This window comes from Tamandua tetradactyla, chromosome 14, assembly GCF_023851605.1.
Source record: "Tamandua tetradactyla isolate mTamTet1 chromosome 14, mTamTet1.pri, whole genome shotgun sequence".
Classification (NCBI taxonomy): domain Eukaryota; kingdom Metazoa; phylum Chordata; class Mammalia; order Pilosa; family Myrmecophagidae; genus Tamandua; species Tamandua tetradactyla.
This window is the reverse complement of record NC_135340.1, coordinates 33,807,731-33,822,519: the sequence shown is the minus strand read 5'-3', so window position 1 is coordinate 33,822,519 and position 14,789 is coordinate 33,807,731. Positions and strand designations below refer to the sequence as shown.

The 14,789-nt window shown below is 38.7% G+C and overlaps 1 long non-coding RNA gene across 1 annotated transcript; it reads right to left on the bottom strand.

Annotated features, from left to right (window-relative positions):
* Window positions 1-1,469: 1,469 nt before the first annotated feature.
* LOC143654897 (uncharacterized) lies at window positions 1,470-13,961 on the bottom strand. The gene is made up of 3 exons (XR_013162025.1): window positions 13,893-13,961; window positions 3,180-3,271; window positions 1,470-2,016 (listed from the first exon to the last, which is right to left on the bottom strand). It is a non-coding gene; the product is annotated as an uncharacterized LOC143654897 (long non-coding RNA).
* Between the last annotated feature and the right edge of the window lie 828 nt (window positions 13,962-14,789).

Below are 14,789 nucleotides of genomic sequence, written 5' to 3'. Positions count from 1 at the left end.
CTGCACTTGGGAATTTCTAAGACAGGTTGGGAGGCAGATTTTCTAGTCATAGGGATATCAGGTGTCCCTAGTCAAATGAAGACAATTCACCTGGCCCTAGACAAACTATGAACACTGTAACTGGGTGAGGTTCTTTAAATACCAAAGCATTCCATCTGGAGCTGAGTGGCCAATGCCTGGAGGTGTCAACAACATCATGAAAATGAGTGTGGTGGACAAAGTGTTTCAAAAAAAGGTGCAGGCCGAATGATGTATCAACTGGCACTGGGTCTTGAGATCAGGGAGAGAAGAAACTGTATGGGAGAGATATGAAGAAAAGTGATCTTGTAAACGGAATGCTTCTCTCAAGTTGAGGGGATTTCCTACAAGGTTATCCAAGGAGTGGATGGTGTTTCTTTACCCCTGAGGCCCACAGGAAAGACTGAAGTCTTATTAAATGTGGACAGTCTAGTGCTCAAGGGACCAAAACACAAGGAGCCTCCCAGTGGGGCTGGAGAAGCAAAGTCTCAGCAGCACAGCTAAGAACTATTCCAGCCCCTGTGAATACAGACATTGCTGACAGCCAACTCCAGGCTGCAGTCCCTGCTTCTTCCTCATGATAACTTCTCCTTCATCAGGTTTCCCTGCAATTATTCACCTTCAGAGCCCACAGCACAGAGCTGCTGATCTTGCATATGACATCACTGGACTATGGTCTAACTATTCCGCATAAAGTTGAAACTATAAAGACCACTGCCATCAAAGTATGGTCCAGAGACCCCTAGGGAGACCCTTTTAGGGAGTTTGAGGGACCAAAATTCTATTTGTTACAATACTAATATTTATTTGCTCTTTTCACTTTCATGCTCCCAGAGCTGTACAGATAAGTTTTACAGAGGCTACCTGCCAGGATGATGTCACCACTCTGATGGATATTGGAGTACCTTGTTGCATATTTGTATGTTTCCAAAATTTCTCAGTTTCAATTTCCAATATTATAAATATCCATAGGTACAATCCACATAAACCAAAACTCTTTGTAACCGCCATGGGGTCTCTTTGTAAGGCAATAAAGGGGTCCCAAGGTCGACAGAATGCACAGATCAGTACTCAGCCAGCGATTCAAGGTGATCCCTTTGTATCTCCATCTCACTCTTTCACCCCACAAATCTTCCTTCTTTGATCCACAAATTCCAGATGCTTCAGAATCCCCAAACTCTTATAGTGTCTTTTCAACATAGTGAGATTAGTGAGACATCTGGGTTGTGTTTTAGTTAATCCTCCTGGCATTGATACCTAGAAACTGCCTCCAAGCAGTTACCTGGGGCAATCTTAGGGCTCACTTCATTTGTTTCCCTTCTCCTGTCACTATTTGTGTCCAATGTATGAAAATTGCTCCATTTATTCTGTCCAGTTTTCTATTTGGAAGTCAATTCCTATAGTAGTCTACCTGCATCGGGGAAAGAGAAGTTGCAATAATTTACCTTTATTGTATTGTACAAATTTATCAGTCCACGGTAGATGGGGGAAAGACATTTTCATTTGTCACAATTTATCTGAGAACTCTTCAATGAGGTGACATGTTGCTTGAGTCATGGGAGATGAGCAAAAGTAATTCAGATGAAGCACTAGAAGAGAGTATGGTGGATTTTTGGATAGAGGGATTCTTCTGTCATCCACAGGAACCACAGGGACATATGCAAAGAAGCAGCCTCGGACTATTCCACTTACAAGTTGTGCCTGAAATTATTTGGGAATCTATAGATCTCTGCATCATGGAGAAAATGATGGAAATAATGACAGAATATTTCATTAAGTAGAGTTGTGAACCCACAAAGCAATTTTTAGTGCTTTCTAGTTCAAGTCCTATCCTAGACTCCTGTGTCTACCCCTCAAGCTATTAGGAGAAATAGGGCTAAGGTACAAATTGCAGGAAAACCACAAGATGGTGCTGCTTCTTCCAGATGGTGTTTATATTCCCATTTAAGTAGTGATTTGCTGTCTTCATCTTCTTTGTATCTGGAAGGTGGACTGTTGCTGAGAAGAAAAAAAAGGGTTCTTAGGTTATGAGTGAAGAGTTTGTATAAGATCCTGCTGGAGACTAGCCCCATTAGAATTGATATATTACAGGGAGTAAAGACCACCATATTTTGCTACTTCTCAACCAACATGATCTCTGCTGCCTGTTCAACTCTTGTGATTTTCTTATTATTCAGAAAGTAATTTTTTATTCCATTAATGATTTTTAATTTTCCATAATCATGCTAACCTTTAGTTTTCTTCCCTTACTGAAAACTCTCCTGCTGTATATTCCAATATAAAAAGGAATTATCTTTTAGGAAGGACCACAGAGACTCAGTGATTCAGACAGAAGGCAAGGTTATCCTCTCTGAGGGGGCAGCTATGATCCTGAACCAACATACCAGACCATTTATTTAGTGACTTTCCTTTTCTTATATGTCCAGTATCTCAACAAAGCTTCTCAACTCCTCCTGAAGAGCTCAAGAGAAAACCAAAGGACAGAGAATCAAGGTTTTCAGGTCAATCTTGTTAAGAGTTAAACATCCTTCCACCTGCAGAATCCTTCAGTCCAAATATCAGACTCAGCTGTGTACTACTGTGCCCTGGAAGCACAGTGAGACAGAACTGCACCGGGAGCTGAGCACAGACCCTCAGCAGTGCAGGGCAGCCAAAAGTGGGCAGCTCTAGGAGAAGAGACTTAATTTAGTTTACTTAGAGTTTCCACAGGAAAATAAACCAATCTCAGGCCTAATTCTTTGAAACCTAGGGTCTCTGGAATTTTCTGCAGGTAGAGGGATGTGATTGTAAAACAAAACTCAACTTTAATCCTCAGAAGTGTCTATGCTCAGCCAGAAATGCTCCTCTCTCTTCTAGACTACAAAACCTCTCCTGGGGAATATATTCAGGAAAATCTCTTCATTCTTTACAAACTGAATTTATGCAATTAATCTCTACTAATATATTTTAACTATTTGGTTATTGATAATCCCCCAAACTCTTGAGACATGGAATAGGGTCTTTAGTATCCTGAATAAGTCCCCACAATTAAGGCAGGTATTGGAGCAGAAATTGCAACCCAGCTCCCCACCAACCCTTCAGCTCTTGAAGCTGCTCCAGGAACACTGCTAAGGAGGGACTCACAAGGCCAGGCATAGAGAGAAGTCGCCTCAAGTCCTTACCACACAGCAGGTGAGAGGCTACTCCGTTAGGAAAGACTGTGTCCAGGAGTGTTTATGCTTCATCTTCAGATCTCTGCCAAGATCTTGAAGTCCTTCGGAAGTAAAGTGGTCAATCACCCAGATTTGAGTTTTAGTTTCTAGGATAACTCATCAGAAATAGGAGAAGGTAGGCTAGGATGTGGCCTCATCTTCAACTCTTTAAACTAAAATATTTTGATAGTCTTATATATTTCTTTGTAAAGCAAAAAGTTCTATATGCAAAGACCATGAGTGCCTCTTACTAGAAGGACTCATGTGTCTGTGTGTATGAAGAAAACTGTGCATTGTTTTTAATCAACTAGAGAATCAAATGGTTAATTCCATGTCTCTGGTCTCCAAACTTGAATTATAAGAGCACTAAATAGGGAACCAAGGGTCACTTCCCTGAACATTGGCCCACTTCAGACCCTAGAATTAAATTCTCAATTTTAATAAGCAATAATGAAAAAATTCCCTTGGCATCTTTTCATTGGCCTTATGACTTACACAGAGCTGGGAGTTGAGGAATTCATTGAGATAGGAGCAAGGATCCCCACAATTTTATTCCCCCGTGCTGGTTTGAAAAGATGTATGTCCCCTAGAAAAGCCATGTTTTAATCTAAATGCTATTTCATAAAGGCAGAATAATCCCTATTCAATGCTGTATGTTTCAAACTGTAATCAGATCATCTCTCTGGAAATGTGATTTAATCCAGAGTGATTATTAAGATGGATTAGGTGACGACATGTTCCCACCCATTTGAGTGGGTATTGATAAGTTTCTGAAGTCCTAAAAAAGAGGAAACATTTTGGAGAATGAGAGATTGAGAGAAGAGAGAATGCTGCACCACCTTGAAGCACAGAGTCCACGATCCAGCGACCTTTGGCGATAAAGAAGGAAAACGCCTCCTGGGGAGCTTCATGAAACTGGAAGCCAGGAAGAGAAGCTAGCAGATGACACCGTGTTTGCCATGTGTCCTGTCCTTTCAGATGGGAGAGGAACCCTGACCATGTTCACCATGTGACTTTCCAGATGAGAGAGAAACTCTGACTGTGGTTGCCATGTGCCCTTCCACTTGAGAGAGAAACCCTGAACTTCCTTGGCCTTCTTGAACCAAGGTATCTTTCCCTGGATGCCTTAGATTGGACATTTTCTTGGCCTTAGAACTGTAAACTAGCAACTTATTAAATTCCCCTTTTTAAAAGACATTCTGTTTCTGGTATATTGCATTCCAGCAGTTAGCAAACTAGAGCATCCCCCCTTCCCTGTCTTGCTAGTTATTCTCAGTTTGCCCTTTCATCCAAACCCATGCTTCCTGTCTGTTGCACTCTAATGCTCTGTTGGTCTGAACCCTATGAAAAGCATCACCCAGGTTTCCTTTGCTTTTTTGCAACATATGGATTCAGCTGCTGCATAGAAACTGACTAAAGGTCTGTGTATGGGAAGAGGGAAAGGTGGGTCATTTCTTCTTTTGGACCCTGCTGGCTCAGATGTGGTGTTGTGGCATTGGCTGCTTCCCTGTCCAACTACAGGTCTTGTGGGGAAGCTGCTCTTCCACAGCTGCAGCTCCCACAGGATGGCTGTAATACTGTCTTTTCCCCTTGCTTCTTCAGGCTGAGGGATTCTCACTGTTACTAGCCAATTCCAGGGTGCTTCAACATCCTTTGCTTGTTCCCTTAGTCCTATCATACCTCTCTCTATATATATGCCATTCAATGAATTACCTTCATATTCCCAACTGAGGATACATTCTGTTTCTTGCCCACACCCAGACTGATTCAGGCCGTGTCTTAGGTTGTCAGAGCTGCTATGACCATGCAGTGTGTTGACCTCAACTACAAACATTTATTAGCTCTCAGTTTTAATAAATGAAAGCTATTATTTCCAGCTAAATCAAGTCCTAAATCAAGACATCAGCAAGGCCGTGCTCTCTCTAAGTCCTGCATTCTGGTGATGGCTCCCTGCAGTCCTTGGGATTCCTTGACTTACATTTACGTCCATCACATGGTGATGCCTTGGTCTCCTCCTGGCTTCCTCTGAATTGTGGCTTTTCTTTATAAGGCCTCTAGTAATATGGGTTAGGACCCACCCTGACTCAGTTGGCCATACCCAAATAAGATATTCAAACATCCTATTCATAAATGAGTCCATACCTTAACATATTCAAAGGTACTCCTTACAAATGGGTTCACCCATACAGGGACATGGATTAAGACTTGAACATGTCTTTCGTAGGGTACATGATTCAATCCCCAGGGGGGGTGATGACTTTCTGCTGTTGCTCACCTGGGGTCCCCTCAGCATCCCTTTCTGGTTCCCTTGACTTTTCCCACATCTGTGAGTTATACATTTATAATGACTTTGAAATCTGATTTACATTCTTGCTTCTGCTATGGTCCGAACTCTTACCCCCTCACCCACTTGCACAGTGTACGTTTGTTCTCTTCTATTATACACCATTCCTAAGGCTGTAGAATTTAGTGAGTCTTGTTCAGACTGAATCAACTTCATTTGGTGTCATGGGCTTCCATAAGGTACCTCCCTCAGAGTTGTGCTTTTACATTAGTATGTCTTAACATTCTTAGTTTGCTCTGATAGCGGCAGCTTCTCTCCATTCCCCTTTATCACTCTCAGAAACTGAATTTTTAAATGTCACCAGTTGGAGCTTTTCCAATTTTGATATTCTAATATATATGGCAGCCAGCCATTTGGCTTTACATTTTTGCTCCTGCATTTCTGAAGAACATATTATGAACATTTACAAGTAGACATACCATTTTAACAATGATGAATTACACCAATGCAAGATGACATCATTCCCATCTGTAACTGAATCCATTTAAGAAATGCTATGGATAAGGGCTTTGTAAGCTCTAGGAATTTATGATGTACATGAGAATCCTCTCTTTAGTGAGGTGAGAGTCATGCACTTAAAAAATATCCTCCAAGCCTGGACAAATTCAAGCCAAATAAAAAATAGCTTCATTATTTTACTATCATATCATTGTCGTATTATCACTCTTTGTATTAAAGAAGATGAGCTATATTATTGAATAATAATCACAATTTACTAATTAAACTTTTTAACCATTGGCACCTACTAGACACTTGTCTTAATATTTATTAAAAAATACTGTTGGATGGTAAGCATGACTATTATTAACTAAGGAAATTGAGATTTAGAAATGTCACATAGTTTAATGGTGGTTAATCTCTGACTGGAAATTTGGTCTTTTTGACTTTAAAGTACAATTTATAATTAATATAAAATGAATATTTTGAATTCTGCTTCTAGTTAGGATGCAGAAAATTGCAAATAATCACCACTCCATCCTAATAATCAAAATTATTCAGATAAGCTATAGAATCACAATTTAGAAAATACTGTCAGAGCAGAAATATAAGGAAGCCAAAATTTAGAAAGTTGTTGCTCTCATCTCTGATGAAGTAGTGGGAGGAGAAAAAGGGTAAATCAGTCAAATGTTCGAAGAACTTTTAAGGACCATGTATTGGCTGGAATAACAGTTAGAATTCTGAGACATGCCAGCTACCATGTCTTTACAGGGCGCACAGGTAGCACATCTGGAAAAATACTGGAGAGTGGATAGAAATCCTGAGAAATTTATGATTTTACAGAGTACATGTCAATAGCTCTCTAAAGGTTGGAGCAAGACAGCAGGGTAACGGGAGTTTGTTAAAGTGCAAAACTGCACACGGACTCAAAAGTGCACAGCTAGATTGGAAAGCAAGAGAGATCTACAGTTTTTAAAGGTGGCAGCTCTGGCTGTCAGGCATAAAAACATCTCCAGAATTTTCTCAATGTTGAGATACCATGTCCTGCTTAAGGAAAATCCTGATCCTTTCTGAAGGAAACTAAGGCTGCAACAAATATCAGATCTAGAGCTGTAAAAGCTGTTGAGTTGGATTCTGTTTCCTTTAAGCTGAGCAGTAAATCAGATTGACTCAGACCCTCCTCACACCAGTACACACACTCTAACAGCATGGAGAAGAAGGGACATGCATTTTTTTAGAACAAATTTGATTTACTTCAGCTTCTATTCTTCTTTTATGCAAATTATCTAGCATGCAATATAAAATTATGAGACACATGAAGGGGCAAAAGAGGAAACAGTTATTGGAAGCAGAACCAAAGATACAGAGAAATTGAAATTACTAGACATGAACTTTAAAATAATCAGGATAAGAATGTCAATGGATCCTAAAGAAAATGCAGACAACATGTGTACTGAGATGTGAATTTTAAAAGAAAGAAGGAATATATATATATATATATATATATATATACACATGAATATGTATGAAAACAGAAATATATATAAATATATATGAATATATATGAAAGCAGAAGAAGTAAAAATAAACTAAAGAGAAACTTGTTAATAATGGAGGAAAAATTAGTAAACATGAAGATAAGTCAATAGCATCCCAACTAGTATTAAAGAGGAAAAGCAAAAAAGCAGATCAGACTTTTAAGATCTGTAAGAGAGTAATAAATGGTCTAGCATATGAATAATTGAAAATTTCCAGAAAGGAAGGAGAGAGTGGAGAAAAAAGATATATTTAGAGAGAAGGCTGAGAACTTTGAAGAAAGCTATCAATGGACAGATTTAAAAAGGTCAGAGAAACTTAAGTATGATAAATACAAAGAAAGTCACATCTAGGTCCAATACAAAAATTAAATAGAGATCAGATCTTAAAATCAGTGAAAGGAAAAAGACACATTGCATATATACAGGAGTAATAATACTGATGATAACTCTTCTCACAAGAAAGTGGAAGTCAAAAGACACTGATATAGCATCTTTAAAGTGCTGAAAGAAAAAATATATATATATGACCACCTAGAATTCTATGGCAGCAAAAATTTCCTTCAAAAATAAGGAAAAAGTAAACACATTTTTGGTTAGAAAAGAGTCAAAATATTTTGTACCTGGTAGATCTACAGTACAGTAAATGTTAAAAAGAAGATTTTCACACTAAAGTGGTATAGTATCACATCCGAAAGGAAAGGAAGAATACCGGAGAAGGTAGATATCTGGGTAAATTTTTAAAAATACTTTTTGTACATAATTTTAATTACTTACTTAAGGATCTATTATCTATTAAAACAAAATGAAAACAATATATTGTGTATGGCTTATTTAATGCAGCAAGAACACATTTTCTTCATAAACATATAAAACATTATTTGAAGGTATACTATGATAAATTAAAGATACATATTTTAATCTCTAAAGTGACAATGAAAAATAGCACAAAACAGGTAGAAAATATCTTTGTGACCTCAGAAGAAGCAAAGCTCTCCTTGGCATGGCATAAAGTGTATTGACTGTCAAAGAAAGATTAATAAAGAAGATTTCAGAACAATTAAAAAATTCTGCTCATCATAAGAACAATATTAAACAAATCAATAGGCAACCCACAGCCAGGGAAAAATATTACAAAAACATACCTGGAGAGAGCTTATTTTTAGAATATATACACAAATCCCATAAATCAACAATAAAAGACAACAAAATCATAAAATGCACAAATAGGATGACTAATAAGTACATAAAATATACTCAAAGGGATTAGTCATTGAGAAGATACAAAATTAAATCCACATACAGATGCCACTTCACCTCCATTAGCAGAGTTTTTTTTTTAACTATGACAATCCCACATAGCAGCAGAGATGTTGGACAATTGAACCTTTTGTGCACCACAGGTGAGAATGTCAAGTGGTACAAACACTCTGGGAAATTGCTATGGCCCAGCAAGTCTACCTGAGATAAATGAAATCATAGGCCCACAAAATGACCTGAACAAAAATGTTTGTGGCAACCTTATTTGTAGTTGCCACAATTTGGAAGCAATCATCAACAGCAGAATGTATAAGCAATTATGGTATATTCATATGGGACAATTTTGCTCAGCAATAAAAAGGAATGAACTATAGACACACTCAAATGCATGGATGGATTTCTAAAGTCTTATGTTAAACAGTAGAAGCCAGACTGTACCCCCTCCAAATATTGTATAATTCCATTTATATGAATTTTAAGATAGGCAAAACTAAATTATGGTGACAGAAGTGAAAAAGTGGTTTCCTCTGGGAAGGAGGATTTGAGTTGGAAAGGTATACAAGGGGACTTCCTGGGTTTTGGGCAATGTTCTGTATACTGCTTTGGGTGGTGTTTATACAGTCGTATACAATTTTCAGAAATTGAACTGAACATGTAGGATCTGTGCATTTTATGGTATTTAAATGCTATTTCAAAAAATGAACAAATATTAAATTAAATAAGTTAACTAGAGAGACATGCATACCTGCATAAGTATAGACCTATATAAATTTTCACAAAATGAAAAAACTCAGGAAGCCAAGGATCCATATGGAGAAAGGGAATATTTCCAGGCTATATTTATGTGTCTCTGCCACCCTAAGTAACCACTATCCTGGGATCTAATAGCCTAGGTTAGTTTTCTCTGTTTCTGATTTTATGTAAATGGAATCCTTTAGCATGTACTCTTATGTCTGGTTTCTTCCACACAATCTTACCTTGGTGAGATTTATTCACATTATTATGGGTAGTTGCAAATCTCTTTATGGTATTCTATTTCTTAAATCATTTCATTTGTGTTTATTTAGCTTCTTGGAGCAAATTAAAGTTCAGCTAGTTTTTGTTGATTCCATCTTAGGTAATTGTCAAAGAGATTGCAAGTAAACTGTAATCACAGCAGACCATAGCTGTTCTGCAATAATTATAAAAGTACAAATAAATTTCTATAGCAACCAGAAAAAGCTAGATTTTTTTCTCTGGGTACAATTTATTTTATTTAGGTTCACCTTTTTATAGAGGTATAAATTTCTTACAATGAAATGCCCATATCTCATTTGTTTAGTCTAATAAGTTGTGAGAATTGTATGCATCTATATAACTATCTCACAAAACAATTAATAGAATATTTCCTTCACCACAGAAAGATCCCCTGTGCCCCTTTCTAATCACATCTGGCCTCCTACAGGCAACCACTTCCTGGGGCTTTTCTAATAGTTGAAGTATCATCCTGGACCTTCAAAAAACTATTTTATCATAAAATAACAGGAACTTGAGATGTCACTAACTAAATATATTTATTTAAGGAAGAAAAAATACATAGATGTTAAAAGCTGCAGTCACCTGAATTGCAATAATAAATCAACACATTGATGCCAAACAAATCATGTTAGCAACTTGCATGCAGTTGAAGCATAAAGCTACTAAATTGTTCCTGGCTTGGGCCACCTTTGTGTCCCAGATGCTGCAGAATTAGGCTGAAGGAGGCATTTGCAGTGCCTGTTAGGCTACATTTTTCAAACAGAAAAATAAGAATGCATAATCTGCTAAGTTTGACTGTACTCATTTTGACTATAGGGTGCAATATTTGAAAGCAAGATTTTTCTAAAGCATACTATTGATTGCTCTTGATTACTTGCAATTAGACAATTTTTGTCATTTTCATTTCAAATCATGAAATTTGCTATGATACCAGTAAGCAGAAGGAAATTTATGAGATATAAATTTTTCTAGAATCTAATGCCTTGCAGTATAGGGAGGAAAGGTTATGCTCATTGAGAGTGAATAGTTTTATATTTGTCTGGAAGAAAGCTCTGTGAGTATATTTCATTGCAGACTTTAGCTGGAGACAAGAAAGCATATACCATTCAAAATGATGGATGACTATTTCTCCCAGAAGTCACCATAGTTCATAAGAAAACATATTTCTTTTTCATGTGCTTAAAAGCCCATCTCAGATGCATTGGCTAACTATGGCAAATGGTTGCATCACTAATGCCCTTCAATTCAATTTAACTCATGTACATGTCTGAATATAACTGTTGTCCAACCAATTATTATAATAAGCCCAAATAGTCATGTGAGAATCTCTCACCATGTAAAGCAGCCATGGCAGCACAGGCAAACTGAGATCATTAAATTGCCTTTCCTATTTTGGCACAGAAGCATTTTATAGCTCAGAAACTGTACACATAGCCTCTCAGGTGTGGGACAGGCATTTAGGTCTGACCTTGAGAAAGAATGCAGTACCCATGGGAAGAGCTTCCAACACGCCACTCCACAGCCTGCTGAAGGCAGTCAGAGCCTCTGTCTACCCGGGTAAGGATGGCCTCGAACATAAGACTCAGGTTCCTCTCAGCTCCTAAGTTTAGAGGCAGGAGCAATTGTTATTATCTAATGGGGTTTAGGAGAGCAGGATGATGAGCTAGGGAATCAGAGTTCTTGTTCCTACATTAGTTTCTTATTGCCCCATGGATGGATGCCACCAGGATAATCAGACTAATTTTCTTTACTTATAGGATCTGGCATGGCTCAGAAGGTAACTCAAGCCAAAACTGCAATTACTATGCTGGAGGAGAAAGATGTGACCTTAGGCTGTGTGACTGAAGCTGGTACCAGCAAATATTTATTCTGGTACAAACAACCCATGTGGTGGGGGGGGGATGATTTTCCTTATTTGTCAGGATTCTGTAAAGGAGGATCATTATTCTCTTAACTTACAGAAACCAGAAAAATCCATCAGCTTCACAAATACAATCTTACAATTCAGGTACTCAGCAGTGGATTTCTGTGCTCTGAGAGAGGCCATGGTAAAACTGGTGCCTGTGGGAGTCCAAAAGAACCTTCAGAACTCAACCTAAGGCATTCTGCTGTGAACACCTGGGCAAGATTCACAGCATAGTCAGGAAGAGGCAAAGACCATGTCAGCAGAGAGGGGGGTTTGGAGGGGGAACTTCACTCTGAGGAAAATGCTGCTTCTGGCTCAAACAGTCTATCTAGAAGTGTCATTTAGCAATGTTTTCTCCTCAGCTCTTGAGAGAACAGTAATCCCACCCTTTCCAAGGGCTTGTGCAGCAGCCCTGTTCTCTCCAAACACTGGGGTGGGGGCTCCAATATCTCCAAGCATTTGGGAGGTGGCCCTGATCTTGGCTCCACTCTCTTCAAGCTTTGGGCTGCAGCTGAACTCTCTGCCATTTCCAGGGCACAGGCCCAGCTGTCTCAGAACATTGGGGTGGCAATATGCCCTCCAATTCCTGGAGAATGTGCTACACCCTCTCTGAAGCCTGGGGCAGTAGCCCTTTTCCTGAACAATGGGGCAGCAAAGCTTGCTTCAATCTCACAGGCATCTGAGAGCCCTGGAGTGGTAAAACTTCCTGAACAATGGGGGGGTGGGGAAAGCTCACCCTCTGCAAACTCAGGGTCAAACTCATGCTTTCCACATGCATGGGTGGGCCCACCCTCCCGGCCTGTGGTTTCTATGGTCTAGACCTTGGCTTCCATGTTTCTGCTTTTGAAGTCCTTTTTCCTTCAATCTGTCCATTTTCTGTCTCTTTTAGTCCAGGTTAGCAGTAGTTCTGTTCATACAGCTCTCACATAAAACTTGTTGGTTTCACATGCAGAACACAGGGGTCCCAACCATCAGACAATAGTATTACACAAATCTTTTCTGGATAGCTGCATCTCCAATTCTGACTTGTTTGAAATGGTGGCTGTTTCCATGGGGCTCTCGTTGCTCAGGACTTATTTTCCAAAAGCCCAGAATTTCACTCAACTATCAATTCCTGGTTTCTTTGTACCCAAAAATTCAGTTCTCAGCTTATCCCTTTCCTCTCACATTTTACTATAAGCTGCAAGGAGAAGCCAGGATTCATTTCCACGTTTAGTTTTGAAATTTCCTCAGTTAAATACCCAAGCTTGTCAACTTTCAAAATTCTGCCTTCCATCCAACATCAGGACTCAGTTTTGCCAAATTACCTGCCACTATAAAACAAGGGTTGCCTTTCCTCCAGGTTGTGGTAACACATTTATGATTTCTGTCTAAGCCCTCATTAGAAGTACCTTTAGTGTCCATATTTCCACCAACAGTCTTTTCAAAGCAGTCTAGGCCTTTCCTATCAAACATCTTATAATTGTTCTAGAATCTTCCCCTTACCCATTTATAAAACTATTCCAACATTTTTGGTATTTGCAAATCAGAGTGCTGCACTCTTCTGGTACCAAAATCTGTATCACTTTGCTAAAGCTGCCAGAATGTGATATACCAGAAATGGGTTGGCTTTTACAATGGGTATTTATTAGTTTACAAATTTGCAGTTCAAAGGCCATGAAAATGTCCCAGTCAAGGCATCAAGAGGAAGATCTCCTCTCTGGAGAAAGATTTCTGCCATCCAGGGTTCCTCTGTCAGAAAGCAAGGCATAGGGCCAGTGTCTAGTGGTCCTTTTCTCCCAGGCTTCATTGCTTTCAGCTCTTGGTTTCAGTGGCCTCCTCTCTGAGCTTCTGTGCTCCTCTTTTAGCATCTTCTGACTTTTCTCTCCATGAGCTCTCTCCAAGGTTTTTTTCTCTAAGCTGTCTCCAAACTTCTCTGAATGTTTCTCTCTGAGCTCTCTGGGATACTGTCTTTTATCCTCATAAAGGACTCCAGTAAAGAATTAAGACCCATCTTGAATCGGGTGGGTCACATCTCAATTGAAACGCCCTAAATCAAAAGGTCCCACCCACAATAGGTCTGCACCCACAGGAATGTATTAAAAGAATGTGGCATTTTCTGGGTTACATCACAGCTTCAAACCAGCACAACCTTCAAAGTATAGGTTTATATCATAAGATTTGAACCTCAAAGATTTACATACTGTGGCTGAAGATATGCTTCTTATAAAGCTGAGGGTGGGAGTGGGGGTGTGGGACAATCACAGTTAACTCAATTATTCTATGTTCTGTTACTTTTCTTTTTCATTATAAATTCTAGGCAACAAATGACTTAGGCCTTGGGTGCAGTGGGATGGTGGCCAAACTATCTGTTGCCATTTGTCTTTATCATTGCCATGATTCTGTCTGCTTCTTTGCACACTTTTTCTTTCAAGTCCAGTGACTTGTTGATTTATTTGGCTTTTGATTAGATATTCCTACCATTGGGAATCCTAGTCTAAGATTTAAGGACATGAATCTGTTTTTCTAATTTTCTGACTCTGATTCCAGAACCTGAACAATTTAACTAGAAAAATCTATAAAGATCCTTGATTGTTAACCCATAAGAAGACTTTTAGAAAATATTAACCCCAATTATAAAATTGGCCTTTTCAAAATTGACCCATGTGGGCCAAAAAAACAGGACACTGTCCCTCAGACAGTTGGAAAACAGTAAGAAGACAACCTGGGTGAGTCAAGCTATTTGGCCTTGAAACTGTGATTGTAAAAATGCTTTTGATGAAAGCATATAATTTTAGCAAAAAAGCAATAACAGAAAAAGGAATTTCTTATCCTTGGGGCAATTCAGAGAGGGTATTCTCTTCAAGAAACATGTGAGCAAGTTTAAGGAAAGAAATTATAGATGAAGAAAGATAATCTCATTTTTAGTTCAGTTTGATGACTTAAAGATGGATGGACATGATTCTTAGAGAATTTTAAAGTTTAGAAGAACGTGGATTTTAGGAAAGATTACAATTATCTGTAAGATATATGTAACCATTTTCCAAATCTATCCTGAAAACATTGCCCTGTAGTACATGATAGGGCGTTTCAGAGGCTGA